Source organism: Hemitrygon akajei, unplaced genomic scaffold, assembly GCF_048418815.1.
Source record: "Hemitrygon akajei unplaced genomic scaffold, sHemAka1.3 Scf000073, whole genome shotgun sequence".
NCBI classification, from domain to species: domain Eukaryota; kingdom Metazoa; phylum Chordata; class Chondrichthyes; order Myliobatiformes; family Dasyatidae; genus Hemitrygon; species Hemitrygon akajei.
Window position 1 is genome coordinate 2316162 of NW_027331959.1, and position 17187 is coordinate 2333348.

The 17187-nt window shown below is 40.2% G+C and overlaps 1 protein-coding gene across 1 annotated transcript in view; it reads right to left on the minus strand.

Annotated features, from left to right (window-relative positions):
- Positions 1–9329, minus strand: part of LOC140722262 (uncharacterized) — a 240639-nt gene extending 231310 nt beyond the window's left edge. The window contains exon 1 of the mRNA XM_073037064.1: positions 9166–9329. The gene's annotated coding sequence lies outside the window, so the exon portion shown is untranslated. The remainder of the gene's footprint in view (positions 1–9165) is intronic.
- Between the last annotated feature and the right edge of the window lie 7858 nt (positions 9330–17187).

The window sequence follows — 17187 nt, forward strand, 5'->3', positions numbered from 1 at the left end:
CATTCTTTCGAGAAAGACTTTAATTCATTATACAGAAAATTTCTAACTTGCAAATATCTAAAAAAATGGGTTTTAGATAAATTATATTTATTAGATAACTGTTCAAAGGACATAATGTTATCATCCAAAAACAGATCCCGAAAACATGTTATCCCTTTTGTTTTCCATAAAAGAAAAGCTTGATCTATAGATGATGGTCGGAAGAAGTAGTTAGCTATTATAGGACTTAACAGCATAAACTTATTCAAGCCTAAACATTTACGAAATTGAAACCCGATTCGTAATGTATACTTGACTATGGGATTAGTTATCTGTTTATTCATTTTGAGTAACGAAAAAGGAAGTGAAGATCCTAAGATTGAGATCAATGAGAAATCTTGCACAGATTTACATTCCAAATTTACCCATTGTGGGCCAGCAACTGTAGTCGATTCTTGTGTCCAAAATATCAAATACCGTATATTAACTGCCCAATAGTAAAATCTTAAATTTGGTAGAGCCAAGCCACCCTCCTTCTTAGGCTTCTGTAAATACTTTTTACCTAGTCTAGGATTTTTGTTCTGCCACAAATACGAAGATATTTTAGAGTCAACCATATCAAAAAAAGATTTAGGAATAAAAATTGGTAATGCTTGAAATAGATATAGAAATTTAGGTAGTATCATCATCTTAATGGCATTAACTCTGCCTACCAAAGACAAAGATAGTGGGGACCACCTATTAGCAAGTTGCTTAATTTGATCTATTAAAGGTAAAAAATTAGTTTTAAATAAATCTTTATGTTTTTTTAGTAATTTTAATACCTAAATAAGTAAAATAATCTGTAACAATTCTATATGGTACATGATTATAAATTCAAACATGCATATTTAATGGAAATAGTTCACTCTTATTAAAATTCAATTTATATCCAGAAAAATTACTAAATTGAGCAAGCAAAGAAGAAATAGCAGGAATAGATCTTTCAGGGTCAGATATATATAATAACAAGTCATCCGCATATAATGATACCTTATACATCATCTCCCCACGGGTAATAACTAAAATTGGGTGATTCACGAATAGCTATAGCCAAGGGTTCTAAAGCAATGTCAAATAATAAAGGGCTTAAAGGACAACCTTGCCTTGTACCCCGAAATAATTGAAAAAAAGGGGATCTTTGATTATTGGTAAAGACCGAAGCTAAAGGTTTATGATATATTAATTTAATCCATGATATAAATTTTGAACTAAAATTAAAATGTTGCAATGTATTAAATAAATATGACCATTCGACTCTATCAAATGCTTTTTCGGCATCTAAAGAAATGACACATTCTGGGATTTTAGATGAAGAGGTATAAGCAATATTAATTAATTTTCTAATGTTAAAAGATGAATAGCGATTTTTAATAAATCCAGTCTGATCCTCAGAAATAATCCGAGGCAATATATTTTCTAATCTAATAGCCAAAATTTTACTAAAAATCTTAAAATCCGTATTCAGCAAAGATATAGGCCGATAGGATGCACATTCAGTAGGGTCTTTATCTTTTTTAAGAATTAAAGAAATAGAAGCTTCATAAAAAGATTGTGGTAGTTTGCCTATACTTAATGCATCTTTAAAAATTTTACAAAGCCAAGGAGAAAGTATGGAGGAAAAGGATTTTAAAAATTCTGCAGAAAAACCATCTGGACCCGAAGCTTTTCCCGAGTTCATTGAAAAAATAGCCATTTCTATTTCAGACGCCGTAATAGGTGTATCCAAAAATACACTATCCTCAACAGTTACTTTTGGAATATTCAATTTCCTTAAAAATTCATTCATTATAGAAGAGTCCTTAGTACATTCTGATTGATATAAGGAATTATAAAAATCTTGAAAGGCTTTATTTATCTCTTTATGATCAATCGTCAGAGTACCATCTTGTTTGCGAATCCTAGTAATCTGTCGCTTATCCGAAGCAATTTTCAATTGGTTAGCTAGTAATTTACCAGACTTATCTCCATATGTATAGAATTGAGCTTTCGATTTAATTAACTGACTTTCAATCGAGGATGATAATAATAAACTATGCTCCATTTGAAGTTCCACTCTTTCTTTATAAAGTTCTTTACTAGGGGTCAATGAGTAGATCTTGTCAATTGCCTTAATTTTATCAACTAATGTTAATATTTCAGAATTAGTTTGTTTCCTAACTCCAGCAGAATATGAAATAATCTGTCCACGAATATATGCCTTAAAAGTATCCCACAAAATTCCACTAGAGATCTCTGCTGTAGAATTTATTGAGAAAAACAAATCAATTTGCTGTTTAATAAAGTTGACAAAGTCAGAGTCCTGCAGTAAAACAGGATTAAACCTCCAACCTTTAGTACTAATATATGAATCCGTCATCTTAATAGATAACTTCAAAGGTGCATGATCAGATATAGTAATAGAGTCATATTTACAATCCATAACATCTGTAAGTAAATGCTGATCAATGAAAAAGTAATCAATTCTTGAGTAATTATGATACACATGGGAAAAGTATGAGAACTCTTTGTCATTAGGGTGTAAAAAAACGCCAAATTTCACAAATAGCTGAATCAATCATAAAAGAATTAATAAGAGAAGCCGATTTATTCAGAAAAGTTTGAGTGGGCTTGGATCTATCCATCAAAGGATTTAGACAACAATTAAAATCCCCACCCATTATCAATCTATATTGATTCAGATTGGGAAAGGATGTAAATAAGCATTTAAAAAAATCAGGACAATCAGTATTTGGAGCATAAACATTAACTAAAACAACTTTTTGATTAAAAAGTAAACCAGTAATAAGCAAAAATCTACCTTGCGGATCTGAAATTGTTTCATGATGTATAAAAGCAGTTGATGAGTCTATATAAATAGAAACACCTCTCACTTTGGCTTGCGAATTTGAGTGATACTGTTGGCCCTCCCAAAACCTAAACAACCGCTGACTATCCACCTTCCTTACATGAGTCTCTTGTACAAAAATAACATTAGCATTCATTCTATGGAATACTTTGAATATTTTTTTCCGTTTGATCGGATGATTTAAACCATTAGTATTCCAAGAAACAAAGTTAATAGTCTTATCCATATTGACAATATATATTACAGTTAACACATAAGTTTGAAAGAAAAGTGAACTCATGAACCAGAAGAAGGAAGTAAGTTCAAAGGGAAACCGTAAGTCACAGCTCTGCAGCCATTTTTGTAGTTTCATATAAGCCCATGAAATAAAACTAAGCAAAAAGCAAGTGAAAAAAAGAGAAAAAAGAAAAATCCCCCTCCCACCACCCTCAAAACCCCAGGAAAAAAGCCAAAAAGAGGCAAGCGAGCGATCTAATACTAAAATTACCCCCTTGTCTCAAGACGGCAACTCGAACGTAACAAAGTTAAAAAAATACAAACAACCCACATTATAAAAAAGGGTTGATATAACAAAAGTTAAAATATAAAATTAGTGTTATAAATGTATATAAACAAAAGGGTTAAAAAAAAGAATTGAAACAATAAATGAAAGTTTAAAACTTTCAAACACATCAAAACAGTTATGACGCTCCAAACACTGAAGTCTGTCGGGAAGAAGAAACGTCATTTTATTTTTTTCCCAATCTTAATATTCAAATGTTAAAAGTATAAAAGAGAGCGTATATCGATTTAAAAAAAGCAAAAAGGAAGAAAAAGCCCTAATAAGTTATATTCAACGATAATAGATTAATAATATGAAAAAATATAAAGTCAAAATAAACCCAGCAAAAAAAAAGCTTTAACCGTATGTAAGAAATACATGTAAACCGTATCCAAAAAAAAACAAATGTCAATCTATAAAAGATCCAAATCTATAGGCTAGATTACATTGGTCAGCCCGATAGGATGTCATTGTTCCAGGAAACCTTGAGCATCCACTGGCGATTTAAACAGCCGGAAAGTTCCATCCTGAAGAGTGACTCTCAAGTGTGCTGGAAATAGCAGCGCTTGCTTGTAGCCTTGCTGGTGAAAATTCGACATAACCGATCTAAAAGCCAGCCTAGCCCGTCAAACCTCAGGGCTATAATCTTCCAAAATGCGAAACTTGAAATCTTGATGGGTTATCATACCTTTTTTACGAGATGCCCGAATCAAACGTTCTTTGATATGGGGATAATGGATCCGGAGAATTACGTGTCGTGGTTTCAAACTTGAATCCGCATGAAACCGGGAAACCCGATGTGCCCGATCGATTACCAGGGGAATATCCAGTACCTCTGAACCCAGGACATCCATTAGAAATTTAGAGAAGAAAACGGTAAGATCACCGCTTTCAAATTTTCCCGGAATCCCAATTAGCCGAAGATTTTGTCTTCGAGAGCGATTTTCCAAATCAGTAATTTTAACTTTATAGCGATCCATCTGTTGGGACGTCGAAGTTTGCTCTTCTTGTATTTTTTCGATTATACGATCTTTCTTAAGAGCGGCTTCTTCAAGAGCCAAAATACTTGCTTGTTGTTTTTGTGATTCCAATGAAAGGGTCTGGAACTTTTCTTCAAGTGATTTCAAATGTTCGTCATACTGTAAAAACTTTACGAATATTTTTCTCTCCAGTTCTTCAAATTTGACTTCTATAAGCTTCACAACTGTTTCTAAAGTTATCGGTTCTTTCATCTGTTTCGATTCTTTTGCTTTAGACATTTCAGCAAGTTGAGAATAATTCAAAAAGTTAAAAAGAAAAATTCTGTATGTTTAGACTCCTTTAGAATAAGTTTAAGGGGTGTTTGTAGGTTAAAAAGACGTAAAAGGTTTGGAGCAAAGCCTAGAAGCGGTTTACTCCATGAGCGCCATCTTGAGACTCCCCATCAGATCCTTTCTGATACCATCAAAATTGACCTTTCTCCAATTGAGAATCTCAACCCGTGGTCCAGACGTCTCTTTTCCCATATTTTCTTTCAATTTCATGGCATTATGATCACTAACTTTTGTCACCAGCCGTGGATCATTTCCTAACAGCTTATTGCAGACTTATACATCCGGAATTCTAGGTACTGATTAAGGACACATTTGACAAACTCTACCCCATCTATTCCTTTCACAGTATGGGAGTCCCAGTCAATATATGGAAAGTTAAAATCACTTACTAAAACCTTTGTTTCTTGGCATGGTCTGCAATCTCTCTACAAATTTGTTCCTCTAAATCGCTCAGACTGTTGGGTGCAACCAAGTCCCAATAATGGCTAGAATATCATAATTCCCTGTCCTCAGCTCATCTGGAATCTGGACAGAAGGAATGGAGGCAGGCTAACCCCTATTGACATCAATGGATCTGGGGTTGAGAGGGTGAACAACTTTAAGTTCCATGGCACAAACGTCATCAAGGATCTCACATGGTCTGCATATACTGGCTGTGTTGTGAAAAAAGCACAGCGCCTCTTTCACCTCAGATGGTTGAAGAAGTTTGGGATGCGAATCCAAATCCTAAGGACTTTCTACAGGAACACAATTGAGAGCATCCTGACTGGCTGTATCACTGCCTGGTATGGGAACTGTACTTTCCTGAATTGCAAGAACCTTTACTGGTAGAGGGAAGAATGTATTAAATTAAATACCCGCAAATTCTGGAAGCAAACTTCACACTGTCTGTAAAAAAGCCGAAGATGAAAAGAGGATGGCTTCTACAATAAGATAACGAACCTAAACACACCTCAAAATCCACAATGGACTACCTCAAGAGGCGCAAGCTGAAGGTTTTGCCATGGCCCTCACAGTCCCCCGACCTAAACATCATCAAGAATCTGTGGATGGACCTCAAAAGATCAGTGCATGCAAGACAGCCCAAGAATCCACAGAACTAGAAGCCTTTTGCAAAGGAAGAACAGGTGAAAATCCCCCAAACAAGGATTGAAAGTCTCTTAGCTGGCTACAGAAAGCATTTACAAGCTGTGATACTTGCCAAATGGGGGTGTTACTAAGTACTGACCATGCAGGGTGCCCAAACTTTTGCTTCCGGCCCTTTTCATTTTTTGTTATTTTGAAACTGTAAAAGATGGAAATAAAAAAGCTTTCTTCCTTAAAATATTAAAGAAATGTGTCATCTTTAACTTATGCCTTTTGGAAATCAGTTCAAATTTTACTCGTTTAACTATTCATGGTAACAGAAATTTTGACCAGGGGTGCCGAAACGTTTGCATGCCAGTGTAATTGAGCAGGCCTCTTTTGAAGCGGCCGTCTCCGCCCTGAAGGCTGAGCTGTTCCTACAATTAATAATACCACTATGACTGTTGTGAAACTATTGCTAAATAACTCCTCACTATGGACTTACAAAAATAAGCCAGGACAATGGGCCAAAATAAATGAGGAAATCTGTAAAGAACTTGCTATAAAACAGCAGTTCCACTGCACCCATCATCTGACAGCAGCGACATAGTGGAACGAGCCAATGGTACTTTGAAAGATAAGTTGGCAAAACTTACACAAGAAACTAGTACTACTTGTTGGTGTGACCATAATGAGAGTGCACCCTATCAAGTGGGAAGTAGTAACTGTACCAAGAGTCAAATTTATGATACCCCTGGACCACTAAATGGAGCTTATTGGGTTTGTGGAAACGGGGCCTATCCCTGGCTGCCGGGAGAAAGAACAGGGCAGCGGCATGGAACCACACCCTACCAGACGGGTTCTCGAGGGGGGACGAGGGTTGGAGTGGTTGTTGCTACTTGGACGACCTTGTGCCACACTTGAGGATCCTGGCTCAGCCTCAGGATCACCCCATCGGAATAGGCAATGAAGGGGTATGATGGAATCTGAGAGATCTTGGATGATTGCCTCTCCCTCCTATGGGGTCGCCAGAAATTCCAGGGAAATAATTAATTTACCAGCCACTCTAGAAGAACTGGCCAATAATACAGCCGGAGCAGTGACTGACACTCAAGCACAGGTAACTGAGATGATTGCAATTCGCCAAACAGTGCGACAGAATCGGATGGCCCAAGTCTTTATATTAGCAGAAAAATGAGGGACCTGTGCTATCATAGGTAAGGAATGCTGTACTTATACACCTGACGAATCTTCCAATATTACTGACTTGTCTAAACACAGAACCCAAGATATTCGGAAAATTCAAGATGTTGGCAGTAAGCTGCACAATTTTGGGACCAGTAAGGCAGGGGGGTGGCCCTGACCCTTCAATATATTCGGGGACTTCTGGGGGTTATTTTAGCATTTTGGAAGTCTGATTGTATTAATTTTGATTATTGTCTGCATCCTTCGGTGCCTTTGGCCATGTTTTGTATCATGTTGCAGAAGCAGAACCCCATAACCATATACCCTCTGCTTTGCTTTTACTTTGGCTTTGACTTCTCTTGTCAGCCACGGCTGCATCCTTTTTCCATTCGAAAATTTCTTCTTCTTTGGAATATATCTGTCTTGCACCTTCCTCACTTCTCGCATAAACTCCAGCCACTGCTGCTCTGCCGTCCTTCCCGCTAGTGTCCCTTTCCAGTGAACCTTGACCAGTTCCTCTCTCATGCCACTGTATTTTCCTTTACTCCACTGAAATACCGACACATCGGATTTCGGCTTCTCTTTCTCAAATTTCACAGTGAACTCAATCATGTTGTGATCACTGCCTCCAAAGGCTTCCTTCACTTCCATCCCTCGAATCACCTCTGGTTCATTACACAATACCCAATCCAGTACAGCCGATCCCCTAGTGGGCTCAACAACAAGCTATTTTAAAAAGCCATCTCGTAGACATTCTGAAAATACTCTCTCTTGAGATCCAGTGCTGAGCTGATCTTCCCAATCCACTCGTATGTTAAAATCCCCTACAATTATCATAACATTGCCCTTCTGGCAAGCCTTATCTATTTCCTGTTGTAATTTGTAGTCCACATCACTGCAGCTGTTTAGAAGCCTGCAGATAACTGCCATCAGGGTCCTTTTACCCCTACGATTTCTTAGCTCAACCCATAAAGATGTCAGAAATGTCTCTCCACTCTTCAAGAAGGGAGAGAGGCAGAAGAAAGGAAAATATAGGCCACTTAGTCTGACAGTGGTTTGAAAGATGTTGGAGTCGATTGTTAAGGATGTGAGTTTGGGCTACTTGGAGGCACAAGGTAAAATAGGACGGAGTCAGCATTGTTTCCTCAAGGGTAAATCTTCCCTGATAAATTTGGTGGAAAGCTTTGAGAAATAATAAGCAGGGTAGACAAAGGAGAATTGGTTGATATTGTGTATTTGGATTTTCAGACCTTTGACAAGGTGCCACACACGAGGCTCCTTAACGAGCTCTGAGCCTGGTTGGGTGGCGATGAGGAAGGGGCTGGTCTTGAGTTTGTGTAAATCGAAGTTCGGTTGCAGTGGGAAAGGGTCGGGACCCAGCCAGACGGCTGGACAGTCTGTGCCAGTAATGTAGGATCAGTTACTTCTGGTTCCCCAAGCAGTGAGAGTGGATGTCGGTAACGAGGATCTGTTTACGTGTACGGGTGTGGGGTAAATGGTGGGAAAGTTGTGGGGTTACTGACGGGGTGGAGGGAGTTTGGGGATGTGGGTTATCGGACACAGTGTGACCCGGGAGGATGAGTCCTAGGGCAGATCACGTTGTGAGCAAGGGAGGATCTGCTCCATTGCATCAGACAGCTTTCAGGAAGCAACAAATCTCTCTTTATATTAATCACTGTCTACTCTTGCTGCTACCATTGTGTTTGTCACAGAGCCCAGAGTCTGGGAACAGCTCGATGGTAGGAAGCAGATGGTGATGATGGGAGGCTGTTTATTGGAGTCAAGGTCCGTGCCTCCTGGAGCTCCCCAGGGTAACACCCATTGCTACTTGTCATCTATGTCAATAATCTGGTTGAGAATGTACAGGGTATGGGTAGTGAGTTTGCAGCAAGTAATTGCAAACAATTACCTCCTTTTGCAGGATAGTAAATATAAACACCCCTCTTTCCCTCTCCACACTCAGAACCGACCAAAAGCTACAAGTTCTTCAAATGAGCAAACACTGAGGGAATGTGAGTGACTTTAAAGAGCTGGGATACTGACAGCACATTACCAGACCTGGAGTGATTGCAACTGGGTCTGATAGAGGCATAACTGGTATTTCTGGCACATTCAGCTCACTCCAACTATTCCCTACCTTCCTTTTACAGTTATGTGATGTCTAAAGGACCAGTGTTTGAGTAAATGAGACTCACCAAACTTTCTCCTGACTGAATCACTGGAAACCCTGAGTCAGATGGGTTCTCTCCAGTCGGTGCTCTCAGTCCTCGGGCTGGTTCACTTGCTGCTGTTCCCTCATCTTGAGTCGTGGTTTGCTTCCAGTTGTGGGCTTTTCTTCCAATAAATCTCTCACCGCAGGTCTAACGTTAACATAAATGATAATGAAGCACATTAACAATACAAAGGAGAACAAAATATTTCTGCTCACTTAAATCTAAATATTGAAGACAAATATAATGATCTCAGTGAACAAATCTGTAATTGTCCCTGACACGTCACAAAACCTGATATGGGATAGGAAGGAGTCATCGTTCAGTCATGGTCAGATATAAGATGCAGGAACATAATTAGGTGATTCGATCCATTGAGTCTGCTCCACCACTCAACCATGGCTGAGATTTATTCCAACACCATATTCCTGCCTTCCTCCTGTAACCCTGAAGCTACTTAGCAATCATGAGTATATTAACCTCTGTCATAAATATACCCAAATGGCAGCCTCAACCAACCTCTGTGGCAACAAATTCCACAGATCAGGCATCTTTTGGCTGAAGAAATTTTTGTCAACTCAATTTTAAAGGTAAGCATCTTTATTCTGAGACTCTCCGTCTCCATGTCCACTGTATCCAGGCTTTTCAGCATTCGGTAGGTTTACTTAACCATACATCCCCCCACCACCCCCACCGTCCCTCTGAACTCCATTGAGCACAGGTCCAGAACCATCAAATGCTCCACATACATAAAGCCGATCATCCCTGAGATTATTCACGTGAACCTTGTTAGTAACAACTGCACTGAACACATTCCCAGGCATAACAGACAATCAGGAAATTTAAACCATTCCAGAGTGAATGGAATAAAAAGAAACCGGAATCACCAGAATCACTCAAAAGGTAAGGAACTGCTGTGGGGACAGCAACAAATTTAACGATTCAGATTCACAATCATTTGTCAGAATGGATTCAAAATTTATTATTTTTACTGCAGATCTCCAGTAACCTGAATTTCCGTTTGATTTCCACTGTCTGACAGACAGGTGACAGCGAGGAGGAATTTCCAAACACAGTTCAAACACTGAACCCCCCAGGTCTATTTCTACTGGTTCAAACACAGAACAGGCCATTTACTCACAGCCTCTCCTTGAGAGGGATGGAATATAAACTCATTCTCTCCTCAGATTAGCAGCATTGCTTCCAAAGGAACTGAACTCCAGAAAAAAACCCATTTGATCCCAGAGCAGAAATACTCGCTCAACACCTCGTAAACCTGGGCAGCTTGATCCCCGGGTCCATGTTACTTGGGTCTAAACAGGGGTTCAGTGCTGCCGGAGCTCACCGGAGCACCACCCCAGCACCTCTGTGAAAAAAATCAAAATAAACAAGCGGGGAATTTAACAGCGGCCATATATTAAATTGAGGGAATTTTAAGGAAACTGGGGTTAGAGAGAGGGGTTGGTGGCTGGTGAGGAAAATACTACTAATAACATTAGGATAGGATATTTGATTGTTTTTGGTGAAATCCTGGAGCTGTGACTGTGGTTATCCGTGGATTACTCGCTAATACAAAAGTAAATTTTTCTCACTAACAACCTTATGGCTTCTAAGCAAACAACGTTATTTCACTTGCTTGATAATTAGATTTGATGATAATTAGTGAATGCAACCATGCAATACTATGTCTTATTATTAAATTAAGTATTATATGTTTTATTGTACCAGTTATACACTGAAATGCAGTGATTGGCTATAATCTTGTTAATGTCTTATTTAGCACTGTATTTCTGTGGAGCTCTGGAAATCATATATATTTCTTTCATCTTGGTTTAGTGGTTGACATTATAAAAAGCCCTATTCATGTGTGTATATACACACACACACACACACACTCTCACACACACACACACACACACACACACACACACACACACACACACACACACACACACACACACACACACACACACACACACACACACACATATATTTATACACCCCCCCCACCCCCGCCAATTTGGGTACCTGCTCATTACATGAATGGGACAAGGAAGTTGCCCAGTACATGAAAGGAGTAGGTACACAAATACACAAATTGTGTGACCTACTAGCGGTGATTGATAAGTTCGTGGCCTAGGATGAAAGGAGTCAATTTTACAAAACCTAGCAATTTTCAATTATCTGTAACAGAAAAAGCACAAAACTGATTAACTTTCTGCATAATCACTCAAAGAGTTGAACTGCACGTGCAGGTACCGAGAGCTGTATAACTTTCAGCCGCGAACTTATCAATCACCCCTCGTACAGCTCAGGTTGGGGGGAGGGGCTACCCAGACGGAATAGAAGGTGCAGAGCCTGGACTTTGAGGATGGCCTTAACTTGGCAGAAGAGGAGGCGATGGGTTGACACGTCGGAACGGGAATGGGAATGGGGAGCGGAATGAAAATGTTTGGACACCGGGAAGTCCCGCTGGGAGCGGACAGTTGAAAGGTCAGTTTATTATCAAAGCAGGTATCCATGAACAACTCTTGCAGTTTTTTTCTTCTCCAGAGAAGCACAAAACAAAGAAAGAGCATGAAAGTCATTCAGAGAGAAAAATCAAACTCCTACCCCACCCCCCACATCAAAAAGAATGGCATCCCGATCATCAAACCCCAAAACCCACCCCTCCCGCACAAAAGGGAACAATAACATCGATCCGCCCCCCTAAAAAACAACCCTACCCCGCACAACTGCAGAGGAGCTGGTGTCACCAGTGTAGAGGCGACCGCATCGGGAGCAGCGGACACAATAGGCGACCCGGGAAGATTCACAGGTGAAGTGTCGCCTCACCTGGAAGGATGTTTGGACAACGGAGAGAGTTCGGCCGTCCGGCCCTTTCACTGTGACACCCTCGAACTCCACATCAAATCCGTCCAAACGAATCTGGGCGAACTTTAATGACCAATAAACATAATTCCTCTCAGCGATCGGCTGTCTGAATGAATGACTGACTTTAAAGAGGAAGGGGTGTCTATGGTCCACATTGTCAGGGTGTTGAGTTTACCAGGAGACAAAGACTGCAGGGACGAGAGGTCTTCTGTTGACTAATACACTGTGTGTGGACCCCGCTGGCAATTCTGGTGTTGTGACCCGAATCGAGACAAACACCACGCTGCCCACTCCACCAACAACACGGCACAGCCGAACACATAACAGGGAACTTTACATCTCACAACACTGGATTCAGTGATGAAACCCGTGATTAATGTTGCTGTCCCACTGAAATCATCAGAAACGTCCATTAAGGTGTTTTAAATTACAAGCGCTCCCCCACAAGTGCAGCCAATGTTTCTGGATGTGTGACCCATTTATGTGAGAATTTAGCTTTTTGATTTATCAGGGCTTCCCATAAACATGTACAGTTCAGCTAAGCTTCACTCCAGAATTTCCAAAGCAACAAACCAGTCAGATGGTTCCACACAATTAAAATAGTTAATTACATTTGTATTATTTTTAAATTTTGTACTACTTATTTAATTTAACTATAGAATATGTATATTTTTGTAATTCATAGCTGTTAAAATCTACTGTTATGAGTTAGGTTCTACTGCTGCCGCAGAGACAACAAATTTCATGACATATGCTGGTGCTATTAAACCTGATTCTGATATTGATATGGGAGACCCACCACCAGTCACCTGATCCCAGTTACCGCAGATCGTAATGTGAGGCTGAAGCCTTTTCTATTTATTGGTATTCCTCAGAAAACTCAACAGTTAAGTTTCCTTCTGTGGTTCCAAAGCAGAAGCTCAGTCTCTCTAATATTTCCACACAATTAAAATGGGGATATTGTTTATTATCATCATGTACTGAGCTACAGTGAAAATCTTGCCTGACATACCAGCCACACAGATCAATACATTACGACAGTACATTGAGCTGATATACGACAAAACAATAACTGTAACAAAGCATTATGGCTGCAGAGAAAGTGCAGTGCAGATAGACATATGGTGCAGGGTCACGTCGAGTTACATTCTGAGGTCGAGTACATTTTACCATTCATTTGGCTTATAACCGCAGACAGGAAGCCGACCTTGAGCCTGGTGGTTCGTGCTTTAAGGCTTTTGTATCTCTTCCCCGATGGGGGAGTGGGTTTGAATGTCCAGATTGTGAGGATGTTTGAGTACATGGCCTGCTTTTCCGAGGCAGGAGAAGTGTAGGAAGAGTCCATGGAGGGGAGGCTTGTTTCTCTGATGTTCTCCGCTCTCCAAAGTTCACTGCAGTTCCTTGCAGTCATGGGCAGAGCAGTAGCCATACGAAGGCGTGAAGTATCGACAAGAAGCTCAGAGACCTCGGCCTTCACCCTGCCTTGTGTAGCTGGATCCTGGACTTCCTGTCAGATCGCCAGCAGGTGGTAAGAGTGGACTCCCTCACCTCTGTCTCTCTGACCCTGAGCACACATACCCCTCAGGGTTGTCTCCTTGGCCCCCTCCTTTACTCTCTGTGCACCCACGACTTGTGTCGCCACTCACAGCTCCAATCTGTGATTTAAATTTGTTGACGACACTACATTGATTGGCCTAATCTCAAATAATAACTTTCAATCAATCTCCTGACAACTCGGTCCAAACAAACTTGCCACCCTTCTTCAGGAGATTAGTTAGCGGAAGAGCAATACCAGCAAAGTTCTTACAGAACTTACGATAATATCCAACCATTCCCAGAAACTTTCCAAGAGCCTTGTTACCAGTCGGAATAGAAACTTCAGAAAATTGCCTGGACTTTTGCCTGAACAGGAGCTAACTTGACTTAACCTACAACATAGCCAACATAGGTCACAGTGGCATGGCCAAATTCACTCTTAGGTAAGTTAACTGTAAGGCTGGCCTGGGAAAGCCTGTCAAACAGCTTTTCTACTGCAGAGATACGGTCATTCCAAGTGTCACTCCCTGTGACTAAGTCATCAATATCGGTATCTGTGTGTTCCAACCCTCGATTTACAGAATCAATCATTCTCTGGAATGTTCCTGGGGCATTTTTCATTCCAAACAGCAAAACCTTGTATTTGTACAACCCAGATGGTGTCACAAACACAGAAATTTCTCTACCTCTGTCCGTCAATGGAACACACCGATACTCTTTCAACAGATCAATCTTTGTTAGAAATATAGCAAATGCAATCATTCAACCGAGGGATAGAATAGGCATCTGTTTTTGTTACTGCATTTACCTTTCCATAATCAGTGTAAAATCTAGCAGTGTTATGCATATATAGTTTTAAATATATATTTCCCAAACTTAGGTGGTAAATGATACAGTTTTACGCTGGTGTGGTAAGGATATTCAGTTCAGTTCACGGGATTGAAGTGAGTGAGAGATTTGGCATCCAAGTAAACAGGTGTCGATGTTCTCCGAATCTTCCAATTTAGTCAAATGTGACCAACTAAAGAGATTCATCTTCAAGTGACAATCTACCAACCCAGGCAAGGGTTTTCAGCAGATTTCACAGGGTTGCTCTTACATGCACTAATAGTCACAGACCGATTGCTCTTAACCGATCCTCAACCCCAAACGTGTGGACATTTAAAACTTCAGTGACAACTCTTCCCACTAGCCTTTGTGTGTCTGCGTGTCCTACGAAACAAACAGCAACACTCCTTTAAATACCATTGTGCTGAACACCAGCTGTCCATCATGCAGGCCCTCCGCTCTATCTGTCTCTGTAACAAGCTGCTTGTGCTCTTTTCTCTCTCTCTCTCTCTCTCTTACAGACATGGTTCTCAGAGGCACAGTCCATAATCACAGGCAATTTACACCTTTCTATATTCATGCAATATGTGTGTTGTTTAATTGGTTTGCCTTGACCAATATCTACGTCATATACTGTGACCGTGGTTTGCTTGGGAACATTGGGAAATAAATCTTTAAACTTCAGAATTAATTCCTTCAGCTGTTGTTCTTGCTTTGGCTGCAGATGAGCCAACTTGTTATCAATGTTTTCTTGAACATCCGAGTTCATTAGCCTAACTGGGACCGTGTTTGGCTTGTGAAAAGTATCAGACGAGTCAATTGTTTCATTCTCAGGGTTGCCAGATTTATATGTTTTGATAACAGACGGTGCCTGCTTGTCAACATAAGGCTTTATCTTATTTATGTGTACCACCTGTGTTATTTTACGTTGGTCGGATCTTTTAATAACATAATTCAGATAGTTAACTTGAGAGACTATTTCATATGGTCCATTGAGTTTCACCTTAAGTGGGTTCAGCCACATTGGAAATAAGGCAAGCACCTTACCCCCCACCTGGTATTTTCTTTCACAAGTCTGCTTATCAAACCAAAACTTCATTGTGTTTCGACAAATCTTTAAATTTTGTCTTACTAGACTACAGGACTGGTGTAGTTTGTTTTTGAACTTCAAAACATAGTCTAACAAGTTAACATGTACATCCCATCAATCCACTGTTCCTTTAACAAGGTCAAAGGTCCCCTCACTCTCTGACCAAATACAAGTTCAAATGGACTAAAGCCTGTACCAACTCTCTTACTGCGAACAAAAGCAAATGTATTCCTTCATCGCAGTCTTTTCCATTTTCAACACAGTATGTCTTAATCATTGTTTTGAGGGTAGAATGAGATCTTTCTAAACCCCTTGTGATTCTGGATGGTATGCAGATGATGTAATTCGTTTAGCTCCCAGTTCATAAACTACCTGCTAGAATAATCCAGATGTAAAATTACTTCCTTGATCAGACTGGATTTCTTTAGGCAAACCAAATAAAGTAAAAAACTTGGTAAGAGCCATTGCCACATTTTAGCTTTAATATTTCTGAGAGGTATTGCCTCTGGGAATCTGGATGCAATACACATAATAGTTAGCAAATACTGATGGCCAGCTTTAGTCTTTGGCAATGGGCCAACACAATCCACTATAACTTTGGAAAAGGGTTCACCGAATGCAGGTACAGGCCACAGTGGGGCCACTGCTACGGCCTGATTAGGTTTACCCACAACCTGACAAGTGCGGCAGGTTCTGCAAAAGATCACAACATCTTTCCTCAAATTAGGCCAGTAAAATTCCTTCATAATCCTTTTTACAGTTTAATTCACTCCAAAATGGCCACCTAAGGACATACTGTGGGCCAAAGTTAAATTTTCAGTCCTGTAAACTTTAGGAACTACAACTTGGTGAACAATTGCCCATTCCTCACTCACAGGTATAGCAGGTGGCCTCCACTTCCTCATTAACACTCCATCCTTGAGATAATACCCTACTGGCACTTTCTTAATCTCATCATCAGAGAGAGCTGTTTCTTTTAAAGCTTCAATCTCAGGGTCTCGGTTCTGTTCTGCTATAAACTCCTTCCTAGACAGGGATAAGTCTTTCTCATCAGACTGTCTACATGAATCTTGTTGAAACATTGAAGGCAGAAAAGTCCCTGACAAGTCAGCATAATCTGAATACCGATTTTGGCTATCACTGGTATCAGAATCATGCTGCACAGAACTGTCTGCGTCAGCAGACTTTTCAGCCATACTGTGAGTTACTGCGCAGGAAGGATAAATGTTAAAATCCATCTGTGGGTCGTCAGTGGTTGGCTTAGTTGTCAACTGCACTGCAGGAACAACTTTACCATCTGCCAGGTCATTCCCTAACAGCAAAGTAACATCTTCCACCAGTAAACTGGAGCACAATCTGATCTTAACAGGTCTGGAAACCAACCCTGACTGTAAAGGTACCTTGTGCAATGGCACAGAAACCACACCGCCCCCAAAGCATTTAATAAGATTTACCTTACCAGTGTCAGTCTCATCACCAAACTTTAGAACGCTGTCTCATATAAGTGACTGAGAAGCCTCAGCATCTTGAAGAATTTTCACTGGTACCTTCGTAGACCCTTCCTTTACTAATACAAACCCATCAGACATAAAATAATCAAATCCCTTCTTAACTCGGTCATACCTCTCAGTCCTTAACTGAGTCTCAACAGAATGTTCAGAACCCTGTGGGGTTATAGG